Source organism: Rhinolophus sinicus, chromosome 14 (genome assembly GCF_057876585.1).
Source record: "Rhinolophus sinicus isolate RSI-liver-muscle chromosome 14, RSI-T2T, whole genome shotgun sequence".
NCBI classification, from domain to species: Eukaryota; Metazoa; Chordata; class Mammalia; order Chiroptera; family Rhinolophidae; genus Rhinolophus; species Rhinolophus sinicus.
Window position 1 is genome coordinate 11,864,439 of NC_142514.1, and position 11,516 is coordinate 11,875,954.

The 11,516-nt window shown below is 50.7% G+C and overlaps 1 long non-coding RNA gene across 2 annotated transcripts; it reads right to left on the minus strand.

The window, feature by feature from the left end:
• Positions 1 to 482: 482 nt before the first annotated feature.
• Positions 483 to 7,826, minus strand: LOC148755380 (uncharacterized). 2 transcript variants are annotated; one of them, XR_016018555.1, is made up of 4 exons: positions 7,029 to 7,826; positions 3,082 to 6,191; positions 885 to 1,063; positions 483 to 771 (listed from the first exon to the last, which is right to left on the minus strand). It is a non-coding gene; the product is annotated as an uncharacterized LOC148755380 (long non-coding RNA). The 2 variants fall into 2 exon arrangements; XR_016018554.1 differs by lacking the exon at positions 3,082 to 6,191 and having other exon boundaries at positions 7,029 to 7,788.
• Positions 7,827 to 11,516: the final 3,690 nt, after the last annotated feature.

Here is an 11,516-nt window from a genome sequence, read left to right on the forward strand (position 1 = left end):
GGGATAACTGGGATGGCCTTCCCAAATTGGGCTCTGCTGATCCACAGGGTCCCGTGGAATGTCGGCACATGATGTGTGGACCAGAGTACCCTTGGACTTGGGGCTCTCCCACATTTTCTAGCTCTGTGCTTCCTGGCACATGGCAGCAGTGCGCTTCGTACTTCGTGCCCCCTTTGTCTTTGGGTGGGGCCATGTGACTCATTCCGTCCAACGAGCTGTGAGTGAAAGTGGCATGGTTACCTCTAGACTGGTGCAACTCCTCAGGGATTCTCAGCCCCACGCTGGGGGGCACCTGTTACGAGTGACTCCTGTGAGCAAACTAACCCTTGTCAACCTGCAGTGGACACATCATGGGGGTGACACATGTACCTTTGTTGTCACAAGCCAGGAACACTTTGGAGATTTTTGTTCCTGCAGGATAGCTGCGTCTAGCCTCACAGATGGAAAAGATCCAATGAAAAAGGGAAACACTGCAAACCAGATCCATTTTTTAGAGATTTATAAGGCACGTCAGCATAATGAAAGAGATGAGAAATCCTGACCAAAAAAAGAAACTTGTTTGCTTTGGTTTAATACAAGGTTTCCCAAATGTATAGACTAGCAATTTTTCCCTCCATTTTTGTGGAGCCCATGAATATCCAATTGTACAGCTTTGGAAAGGCCAGTCTGGAATGTCTGGGACAGCAGGGTGGCAGCAAAAATCTTCCAGGGCATTCTCCCGACTCAACAGTCGGCATCTGGAAGATGTCTCAGAGACCCTCCTGGACAGTGCTGAGGGCAGAAGCATTGGGGAGGGGTTTCAACACTCAAACAGGAAGCAGAAAACCTGCTTATCAACCCAGCTCTCCCACCAGCTCCCTAGCCGACGTGGAAAGGCTTCTTACTTTTCTAAACCTCAGTGTCCTAGGTGTCCAGGCTGATGGGAGGATGATATGCCTCTGTAAAGTGCTTGGCACATCAGAGGTGCCTACTTGGCCCACTGCAGTTGTCCCAGATGTGCAGGCAGCTGTTGGAAGGGTGGACCACAGCCATGTAGGGAGCACAGAGCCAGGATACGTTGAACCTGCCAGAGAGAGATGGCAAGATTCGGAAAGCATGACTCTGGCAGCCTGTAGGGGGATCAGTCACAAAACAGACTCCACTAATTGCCCCTGGGACACCCCCTACCTTCCCTGTCAGGGTGTCTAGTTCCACATGAGCTTCCCGGACAACTTCTAGAGCCAGCCCTCTCCTTGTGACCCAGGGATGTGGGGTTCTGCCTCAGGGATCCTTTGGCTGTCACTTGCATTGGCCAGAACCCATGGAAATGTGCCCTGATCGTCCTGCCTCCATTCAGACGACTGGGAAGCCTTCAGGCTCAGCTTTCCTAGTCCCAGCCGCTGCTGTCTATCTGCGGGGTCCCACGGGGGTCCCATTTCCACATTCCCCCAAGGTCTTTCCCCTGCCTCAGCCCTGGTGAGGTTGCAAGCTTGGACACCTGCTCCTATGTCTTGTTGGGGACTAAACACATCCCGGCTGAAAATATGTGGCTCTTTCCTCTGAGTCTCAGTTCAACATCTGCAAGGAGGGAGTGTGGACTATGCCAGTGGTTTTCTTACATTTTTCTTTAAGCCATGGACTCTTTCCTCTGAATGACACCTTAGATGGAACCCCAATGTATAGAACAGGTGAAAGCACAGTGCCCCAGGAGAAGCGCAGGGGACCGCTGGCCCAGCTTCTCTCTTATCCCCCTTCTCACCTCCACTGTCACCCACTGATGCCCCAGGCCTTCTTGGCTCAGTTTGAAAATCACTTGATTAAACCCACTTGGAGATCTTCCCAGCTCCCACCATTCAGTGCATCAGACCCCTAAGGCCTCGCCCTGCCCCCTTCCCTCCTGAGGACACACCCTCCCATTCCTGATGCCCCCTCCCTGCCATGCATGGCTACCCAGCTCAGCTTCAGTCAGATGCTGCCTCTGGTCTCGGCTGTGCAGGGATGCTCGGGAGCTCACGACATGACTGCAGAGGCCAGCTGGCCCCATCCTGGCCATGCCCGCGTACATGGCCCCCACCAACAGTGTCTGCTGTGGTTAGGTGCAGAAATGATGTCGTTTTCTTCTTGGCTACAGATCCCTGGCTTTTTACTATCTCACCTCTCCCGGACTGGGCCTGAGCTGCGCCCATCCTGGAAGTGTCTGAGGGCAGGGGCTGGGCCCCCGTCTCTGCTTTGGGGACCAGTATCCCAGGCCTCCGGGCCTCCAGAAGCCCTTCTGGCACCAACCTCTTTCTACCTGATAGCTGAAGGGGAGCTCATTAGCTACAAATTAGCATTACTATTCAACTCAAGTGCCCTGTCAGGGGCTTACACGAGGGAACCATCAGGCGCCTGGTTTGCGGGTCTGCTTATCCTAGCTTGCGATTTTAATAATTCTCCGAGGGTATTTTTTAATGCAGTAATGGTGATGATGGTGGCCTGTGGTCACAGCAGTATTCCATCCCGAGGGGCCTCAGCCACCTGACTCACGGTGCCCTGTATGATGGCCTGAGGTGGGGACAGAGTGCAAAGATTCACACCCTAAAATAACCACAGACCAGGTGGTAATAGACGTGTGGATACATTTTAATGCTTCCTGCATCTAGAATCATGCCAGCATGATTAAGGAACCCCCTGCCCAGTTTCAAATTTCTTCAGGAGCAAGAATGGATTCAAGAGCTTCATGCTAATTCCTTTGGGGGAGCTGCATGAGATACTGACTGATCCCCTCTTGTTCCTTTCGAAAGGGCTCCCTCCCAACCCACCCTCTGAGATTGAGTAGGAGAGGGGACAACCATATTCATTATACTTAATAGAGGCCCCTGCATCAGAGAGAACTCTTTTGGGAACAAGCGACAGAAAAAAAAGAATTGAAATGGGCTCAAATAACAACCACCACAAACGCTGTTTTAGGCCACAGAACATGAAAGCTTGAGGGGGAGCTTCAGGTCTCTCTGGATCCAGATGGCTCTAAAAATATTGTCAGGATACTATAAACACTATAAACATTTTTATTTATAGAAGATATAGTAAGTTCCAATAAGAAAATGTTGGTTTATGTCTCACCATTGCCTGGCCCTGTTTTCCTTTGTGTTGACCGTATTCTCAGTCATCCCGATGCCAAAGACGCCTGCCCACAGCTCCAGGTTTCCATCCTACTCTCTTAGTACAAAGAGTCTACCAGTCCCTACTGAAGTTCAGCATTGGGTCTCGTGGGCTCCCATTGGCCCAGCTTGGGTCACATACCCCTCCCTGAACCAATCATCGTGGCCAGGAGAAGGGGATGCTCTGATTGGATGGGCTTGGATCACATGCCTATCCCTGGAGCAAAAAGGACAACAACCCCACTCAACCCACCTAGACTGAGAGGGGAGGAGGGGTAAGTGCCCCCAGGGAAATCAGGACTCTGTTACTGGGAGTTAGGGGTCTGTACTCTGGACAGGCAAAACCTAGATGGCTATTTTTGTATACTTACCCTTTAGATGGCACCGCTCTACCTCAATCCCCACTACCGTCACCCTCACGGCTTCCAAATCCAGAAGGGGCCTCTATTGCAGCCTCAACCCTGGGCCAGGGAAAGCTTTCATTATTAGCAAGACGGTTAGGGCCCCATCGTGGCAACGGTCAACTGAAATTCAGGGAATCACAGGTCTCAAGGTCACTCAGTCCAACCTTCCCCTGAAGCTCCTTCTCACTATGGCCTCTGCAAAAGGTTGTCCAGTCTGTATGGCCAGGGACTTGCCACCTCCAGGGCAGCCTGTGTTCATGAGAAGCGGAACTCCTTCAGGGTGAGGACTTTGTTTCGTTCCCTTATTTAATCCCAGGACCCAGGACAGTACCCAGCACTGAGGACAGTACCCAGCACTGAGGACAGTACCCAGCACTGAGGACAGTACCCAGCACATATGGTGGCATAAATGAATAAATTTCACATTTGGTTGGTTCTGACTTTAAAAAAAAATCTTATATATGTATATTTAACCAACATTCCGGGGGTTTTTTTGTGTGTGTATGTGATTTCTACTCTCTGGTTAGGACCACTCAGTTATCTTTTTTAAGGGACTACCTGTCAGGCATTTCAGACTATCAACCAAGTATCTGTTACCTCCGCTTCATCTAGTCCCTCCTCAGGCCACATAGTACGACTTCCTTCAACTACCTTCCACGTGGTAAGGTCCCGAGTCTCTCTCTAGACCTAATCCCCTTGGCCATTATATCTTGTTCAAAGTGTGCTGCCACTTTACCAGCGGTGGGAGTACTGGAGGATAGTACTGCAAAATGGTCACGTCCCACATTCTACATACTCTACCTCTGTTAATATGGCCGATAACCTATTATTGTTTTGGTTCCTATGTTTTATTGGAGACTCACAATATACTTACTATTTCCTAAAACCCGTGTGCTTTTCACATATCTTTACCATGGCTTTCCTATCCCTTTCTTGTATGGTTGACTCGTTAGTATGGTTCCTGATATCCAAGTAGGAGCTGAGGATGGGAGAAATTTACTTTTTTGGAGTACTTCCTGTGTGCCAAAGACTTCATGTGCATTCAACTATTTACTTCTAGCAATGCTAGGAAGTAGGTATAATTGTTCCCAGTTTATAGATGTGGAAACTGAGGTTCAAACAAGTTCCTCATTTGCAGAAGTCACCCAACTGAAAAGGGGCAGATTCGGGATCAAACTCAGAGCAGCCTGGCCCCCAAGCCCATGCCCTTAGAGCGACACGATGAGTAACTTTCAATGACAGGGCTCCGAACTGGAGGCAAGGCAGCCAGACCACCCCATAGAGGATTTCACTGTGCGTATCAGTTCCCCTTGTGCCCTCAGCCCCGCCCCAAACCCATCCCATTGTCCCCCCTCGGACTCCCTTCTGGATACTGCTCTCAGCATATTGCAAGAACTTTCCGAACCTGGAAGTTCTCTGTGTCCATCTGCGTGCTTGGCACAGCTACTTCTGCAGGGCATCGTGGGCAGCAGATGGGGTGGGGGGGTCAGGGAGTCCGGGGCCAACAAGCCATCTTGGAAAAGGTACATGGGAGAAAAAGGGCCCATGCAGTCCTCTGCTTTCCTACCTTCTATTCATCAGCTGTCAAGGGGGTTCACCCATTAGGGGGCTGTTTAGGGCTTTCAAAACCCCTAAACAAACCTGCCAAAATCTTTAAAAAGAGCTTTCTAAACATTTTCTCTTCATTTATTTTATGTTTTTTAAAGCATGTTAAAATGTTCAGAAAGATCCGCAAAGGATGGAGAAGCCCTTCTCTGGCTGCCCTCCTCCCTCAGTCAGTAATCAAGAACGCACCCCCCGCCCAAGATTAGCTTTCATCCTCCCCTATTGGCAGCAGACAATGTGGACGGGAGTTCAGAAGCATCTTGTTAGCGCGTCTGCCTTGCAAGAAGCGCTTGTTAATGGGAGATGCTGGGAGGTGGTTATTTGGTAGAAAGGTGTTGTTATTGGCAGCAGACGGCTTCTCCAGCTCTCGCCTGGGCCCCGCCTGCTCCTCTGGAGTTAGTCTGGGAAACAGTCAAAGAAAAGATGGCCCTCTGGGAGTCCAGTCGGAGTGTGTGTTCTCTTATGGGACTGTCTGGAATCAGTGGCGTTTGGGAAACTGCAGTGTGACTCCCTCCAGAGAGAACTGCCTCCCCACGATGATGGGAGCCAGGGCCTCATGGCAAGAGGGTACAGGCCCCGGAGTCAGAAAGCCTGGCTCTGAGTTACCTGGGGCATGTGGTTTCATCTACTGGCCTCAAGTTTTACATCTATATAGTGGAGATAATCTTGCAGGTTCACCATGAGGGTTACCTGCCACAGTGGCAATTAGAAAGCTGACTGCCATGGATGGAGCATTTGCCAAGAGCAAGATGCTCTGCTAAGGTCCTCAAAACACCTACTTCATAGGCAAGAAAACTGAGGCTCGCAGAGGTGGAGTGATTTGACAGTCATTACACAGGTAATAAGTGGAGTGGGATTTGAAACCAGGTTTGTCTGTTTCTGGAGGCCTGTATATGCTGTTGCAGGTTCCGGTTTCAATCAGATTCCAGATGCAACTGTGACTGTCACCACAGTTTGTGCAGGGAAGGTTCTGAACCTGCCCGACTTTGCAGAAGCATCCATATTGGCATTCTGTGAGCTGTCAGGGTCCAGGAACAGGAGAGGCAGAAGCGACCATCACCAACTTTCGGGGTTGGGGAAACAGAGGGAAGAAGGGGAGAGAGGAAGAGAGAGAGAGAGAGAGAGAGAGAGAGAGAGAGAGAGAGAGAGAGAGAGGCTGAAGGCCACACAGCACTTCATCAGCTAATTCACGTTCCCCTTACTTAGAGGGACCATATTTCAGAGGCTGTGAGGAATAGACAGGCCCAGTCGCTAGCTTGCATCAAAATGCACATTCTAATAGAATAGAAAAGCCGACACTGAATAAGTGGAAAGGTACAAATAACCAACAAAGCCTGTCCTCATTTATTCAGCAGATATTCTCTGAGTGCCTGCTATGAGCCCTGCGGGTAAAACGGGGAGTTTTTTTAGACCTCTGCCTAAAGTCCTTCCGCGCTCCCCCACTGCACAGTCCTTCCTAGGCATGAGCTGACCCTGCCACGCTGACCCTGCCTCGTCTCCCAGGACCCCTCCTCCCCCTCACACTTCACCATGGGCTCAGCTGCTACCCGAAATGAGCCCACACCTCTAATTTCCATGATGGGTTTCTCATCCTTCAGGACTTAGATCAAATGTCCGTGCCTTCGAGTTGAGACACCCTCCCAGACTGTCTCTATCAGGAGGTCCCGCTCCTCCCCTCACAGGCTCTGTCCTCGTATCCTTTTTGTGTGCTTCCTAACTGCTAGCATCATTCGCAGTTATTTGATTACTCGTGTGCTTCCTCCACCTCTTTCTCTCCAATTAGAACCGCCTTGAGCACAGTACCCATGTCTGTCCTGTTCCTCATCACATCTCCAGGGTCTGATACTCAGTAGGTGCTCAGGAAGTATTGGTTGAAAGAACCATGCACAAGACATCTTACCTGCCCCTGGGAGCTTAGAAGGTGGTCATAGGTTGTTGCCACATTGGCAGGTAGCAGAAACGAAGAGCTAATCCTGGTGGGCTTCCTGGTGGAATAATGTCTCCAGCATAAGGAAAGGCCTGGGCACAGGCGGAGAGAAGGCTGAGAGCAGAGTTTGGGAGAATCGCTGTGAGTTGCAGCCATGATCCCAGAGCCCCAGAGGAGAGGGCCTGGCCCAGCTCTGGTGGCTCCAGTGACAGCACAGTAGAGGATAGTGGCCCTAAAAGTTGGCCATATCATCAGCAGAGCAGAGTAAGCCCAGGGAAACCAGCCCTTCCATGGCTGGCCTGATCACAAACGCTGCTCCCTGTTTCTAGCCTGCTGCTATAGCAGCTGCAACTATGCCTGTAAGCCAGGCAGAAAGAGAGGAGAAAGAAAAAAACCCCATGACTATTCCCTGGGAACACATTTGAAAACAACATCTCATTGAACAAGGAACGCATGCAAGGCTCGGGTGGCGGGTGGCACAGGCAGGCTCGTAAGTGACCTCATTTCCGAGGCTGCCACAAGGCCCTCCTGCTGCCAGGCAAGGCAGAGCTGGCGGCCTCGCGGGCCTCCCTGAGCAGGAGCTCTGCCGGGCAAGATGTTTCTCCTGGAAGAAAGCGCTGATGCCTCGCTGTACCTGCAGGGGTCTTATGAGCAAATGCTTTTCCTGTTTCACGATTCCCCCGTCCATAGACACTCCCTGATGACTGCTAGTTCCCCCGCTCTGAACTTCATGCTGGGAAGGCCGATGAAAAAGACACAGGTCTGCCCTTGAGAGGTTGGTCATCTGGGACGGGAGAGAAATATGGAAAACAGATCAGGGAATCAGTGCAGAGGTGACGGGGGACAAAGAAGGGCCATGGGATGCTGACTGGCCCCAACACCCTACTCCTCCATTTGCTAACGGGGATCTAAAGGTCAAGGGTCTTGGGGATGGCATCCTAGAGGGAGGAGAAAACACCACCCCATGGTCATATTCAACTTGCCCAGTTCTTCTGAGGGCCGTGGTTGGGTCACTATGTCCCATATATGAGGTCAGACAATTAAGTTCGTGAACTCATCCTGGAAAAAGTGCTACATACCTCACTGCTGAATATCACTATGGTCACCTTCGAAGTACTCCCCTTGGGAAGCTATGCACTGATGCCAGTGCTTAATCCACCCTTCAAAGCAATTTTGGATCCCTTTCTGGAATGGCCATCAGAGCTGTCATCCTATTGCCCTTGATGTCCTGAATGTCACCCAAATGTCTTCCTTTCAATATTTCCTTTATCTTTGGGCAAAGAAAGAAGTCATTGGGGGCCAGATCAGGTAAGTAGGGAGGGTGTTTCAATACAGTTATTTGTTTACTGGCTAAAAACTCCCTCACAGACAGTGCCATGTGAGCTGGTGCCTTGTCGTGATGCAAGAGCCATGAATTGTTGGCCAAAAGTTCAGGTCGTCTAACTTTTTCACGCAGCCTTTTCAGCCCTTCCAAATAGTAAACTTGGTTAACTGTTTGTTCAGTTGGTACAAATTCGTAATGAATAATCCCTCTGATATCAAAAAAAGGTTAGCAACATTGTTGCAACAGGTTCACCAATTTACTTGTCAGAGCTTCATATGCCAGAGGATGAGCACAGTTGCCATCCAGGGTTCCCTGTCTGCCCCGGCAAGGCAGAGAGAGAAAATGAATAAACCTGGAGGTTTTGCGTGAGGTTGGCATGAGTTATTAAATTCGGGGGTAAAAATACGATGGGGTGATGGTTGTGAGTAGTGGATTTTGGTCATGGGGATGATTTGTTACAATGGCAGTGGTCGTGACACCCAGGGAGATGATGCAGATGTTGACAGTGATGTAGAATTGTGATAAGAATGTGGTAGTGGAATAAAGGTGGTGATGGTGGTGGTGATGGAGCCGGTGATGGAGCCGGTGATGAAGCCGGTGATGCTGAGACAGTGTGATGACCGTGGTGACAGTGGTGGTGATGGTGCTGAGTTGGGGTGATGCCCGGATCCCTCTCAAGCAGGCCCATCGTCCAGACTGGAAATGCAGACAGCAGCAAACATCACTTGTCTCCATCCTCGGGCAGGCTTGTTAAAATCTGTGTAACAAGCTAACAATAGAGCTTTTCTTGGGAAAAACATGCTGCTAAACCAAGGTTCAGCTCTAATTATATCCACTGGTCTTTAGCCAGCGCCTGTCACCCAGATGGGAGAGAATTTTCAACGCCCCTAGACTTCACAGTGGTCCTCTGGCCTGGGCATCCAGGGAGGGTCCCAAGAAGGGGTTCATCACTGGCAAGATTATCCACAGAGAGGAGAATACCTATCTGTGGAAGAGAAGGTCACTTTCCACATTGGGAGAGAGACCAGTTGGGGGGGGGGGGCGGAGGTTGATATCAAAGGTTAGGAGAGGATCCCTACGCACTCAACCATCAAGTTCCAGCTGCAAACTCACCTCCTCTGAGAAGACCTCCCTGATTGCCCCCAGGCTGGGTAGGCCCGTGACGGCCTCCTCAACACTCCCATAGCACCTTTTTAGTCTATGATTATGACACAGTATTTCATAATACTTGACCACGTGTCTGTCTCCTGTATAGACCAGGCCATCTTTAAGGGCAGGGACCAGAGCTTCTTGTTGGTAGAACCCATGGTCTGGCACACGCTCCAATAAAGGGTGGAGGACAGTGAGTCAAGATCGAGAGTTACATAAAGGGAGAGATCTGGCTTGACCCATTTCCTCCCGGATTATCAGCTGATGGTCAGCTCAGGCTGCTCTAGCAAAATACCATAGACTGGTGGCTTAGACAACAGACATGTATTTCTTACAGCTCCGGAGACTGAAGTCTCAGATCCAGGTGCCAGCTGATTCAGTTACTGGTGAGGGCCCTCTTCACAGCTTGAAGATGGCCTCCTTCTCTCTGTGTCATCACATGGTGGGGGCGGGGGGAGAGAGAGAGAGAGAGAGAGAGAGAGAGAGAGGGAGAGAGAGAGAGAGAGAGGGAGAGAGAGAGAGACAGCGAGAGGGAGAGAGAGAGAGATAGAGAGAGAGAACCCTGTGGTTTCTCTTCCTCTTCTTATGAGGACACCAATCCCATCACGGAGGCCCCACACTCATGACCTCATCTAACCCTAATGGTCTCCGAAAGGCCCCACCTCCAAATACCATCACATTGGGGGTTAGGACTTCCACATATGAATTTTGGGGGGCACAAACCTTCAGTCCAGACCACTGATTGTGTCTCCTCTGGGAAGCCGGACAGCAGTGGTTCAGAAAAGGCAGACAATAGGCCCAGTTTTGTGCATCAGCTGACAGAGCTGAGACCAAAGCAGGGAGCAAAGACATGGGCGAGAGCATCCTCTGGGCTTCTCTGCCCAGGGCTCTCTCCCTGCTCTGGGCTGCCTGTCAGCTGACCTCCTCATTAGCATGACCTTTCCGGGCCTTTAACAAGCTCCCAGCTTCTTAATTGATGGCCAGGGACAGTTCTGACTCTGGGGAAGGAGCGTCAGGTTCTAGGCAAACAGGAAGAAGGTGACCAAAGGGGACAGTCCCAAGTGATAGCCATCCTCTAGGATGCCTCAAAGAATGGGCTCCCTAGAGGAATTTAGGGAAAAGCAGGGTTTGTCATCTGCTGCTGCATTGTTGGGCTCCACCTCCGGCATCTTGAGGTGGGGGGGCCCTTTCTTCCTCCCTCCCTCCCTCTCTCCCTCCCTCCCTCCGTTCCTTCCACATTCAGTTACTGCGCTTACTGTCTGCCAGGCTCCATGGGGCACCATCATTCACTCACTCACTCACCATTCATATTTCTCTAGCACCTACTATGTGCCAAACACTGTTCTCGGGGAGGATGCTGTGGTAAATAAGACAGACGCTGTCCCGCCTCACAGTCTAGTAGACATGCAGAGAAAATCAGACCCAGAAACTCCCTGAATGAGAGGGCGCCACAAGGCAGGAGGTGCCACAGTACCTGAAGCTCAGCCAAGAGAAAGGAAACACACGTAGCACAGTGGAGAGAACGCTGGCTCTGAAGGGAAACAGATGTGGCTCCAAATCCGATACTTGTCTTACCTCTCGGAGTCTCAGCTTCCTCATCTGTAGAATGGAATGATGCCGGCTCATCAGGGTTTTCAGGAGAATTTTTAAAAGCAGCTCCAACATCTGGAAGAGGAGTACAAAGGAAGGGGCAGAGTTCAAGCTGGAAGGCATGCCCCCCCCAGGGGGATCATGGGAGTCTTTCTCGAGGAGGTGAGTTTCTGGTGAAACCTAGGTGATGGCTGGCAACATAAAGTGGGCTGGCTGGGAAAGATCGGGCTTCGCAGAGTGCCTGGCAATGAACACACGATTCATAAAGGGTCCGTAAAATGGCAGCCATGTTCCATTGCACACGACTATTGGTCTTCGTGACCTGCATCTCCATTTGCAATTGTCACGTCTTCTTCTTAGTATCCGTCTCTCCTAGCTAGGTCGTCAGGTCCAGGAGG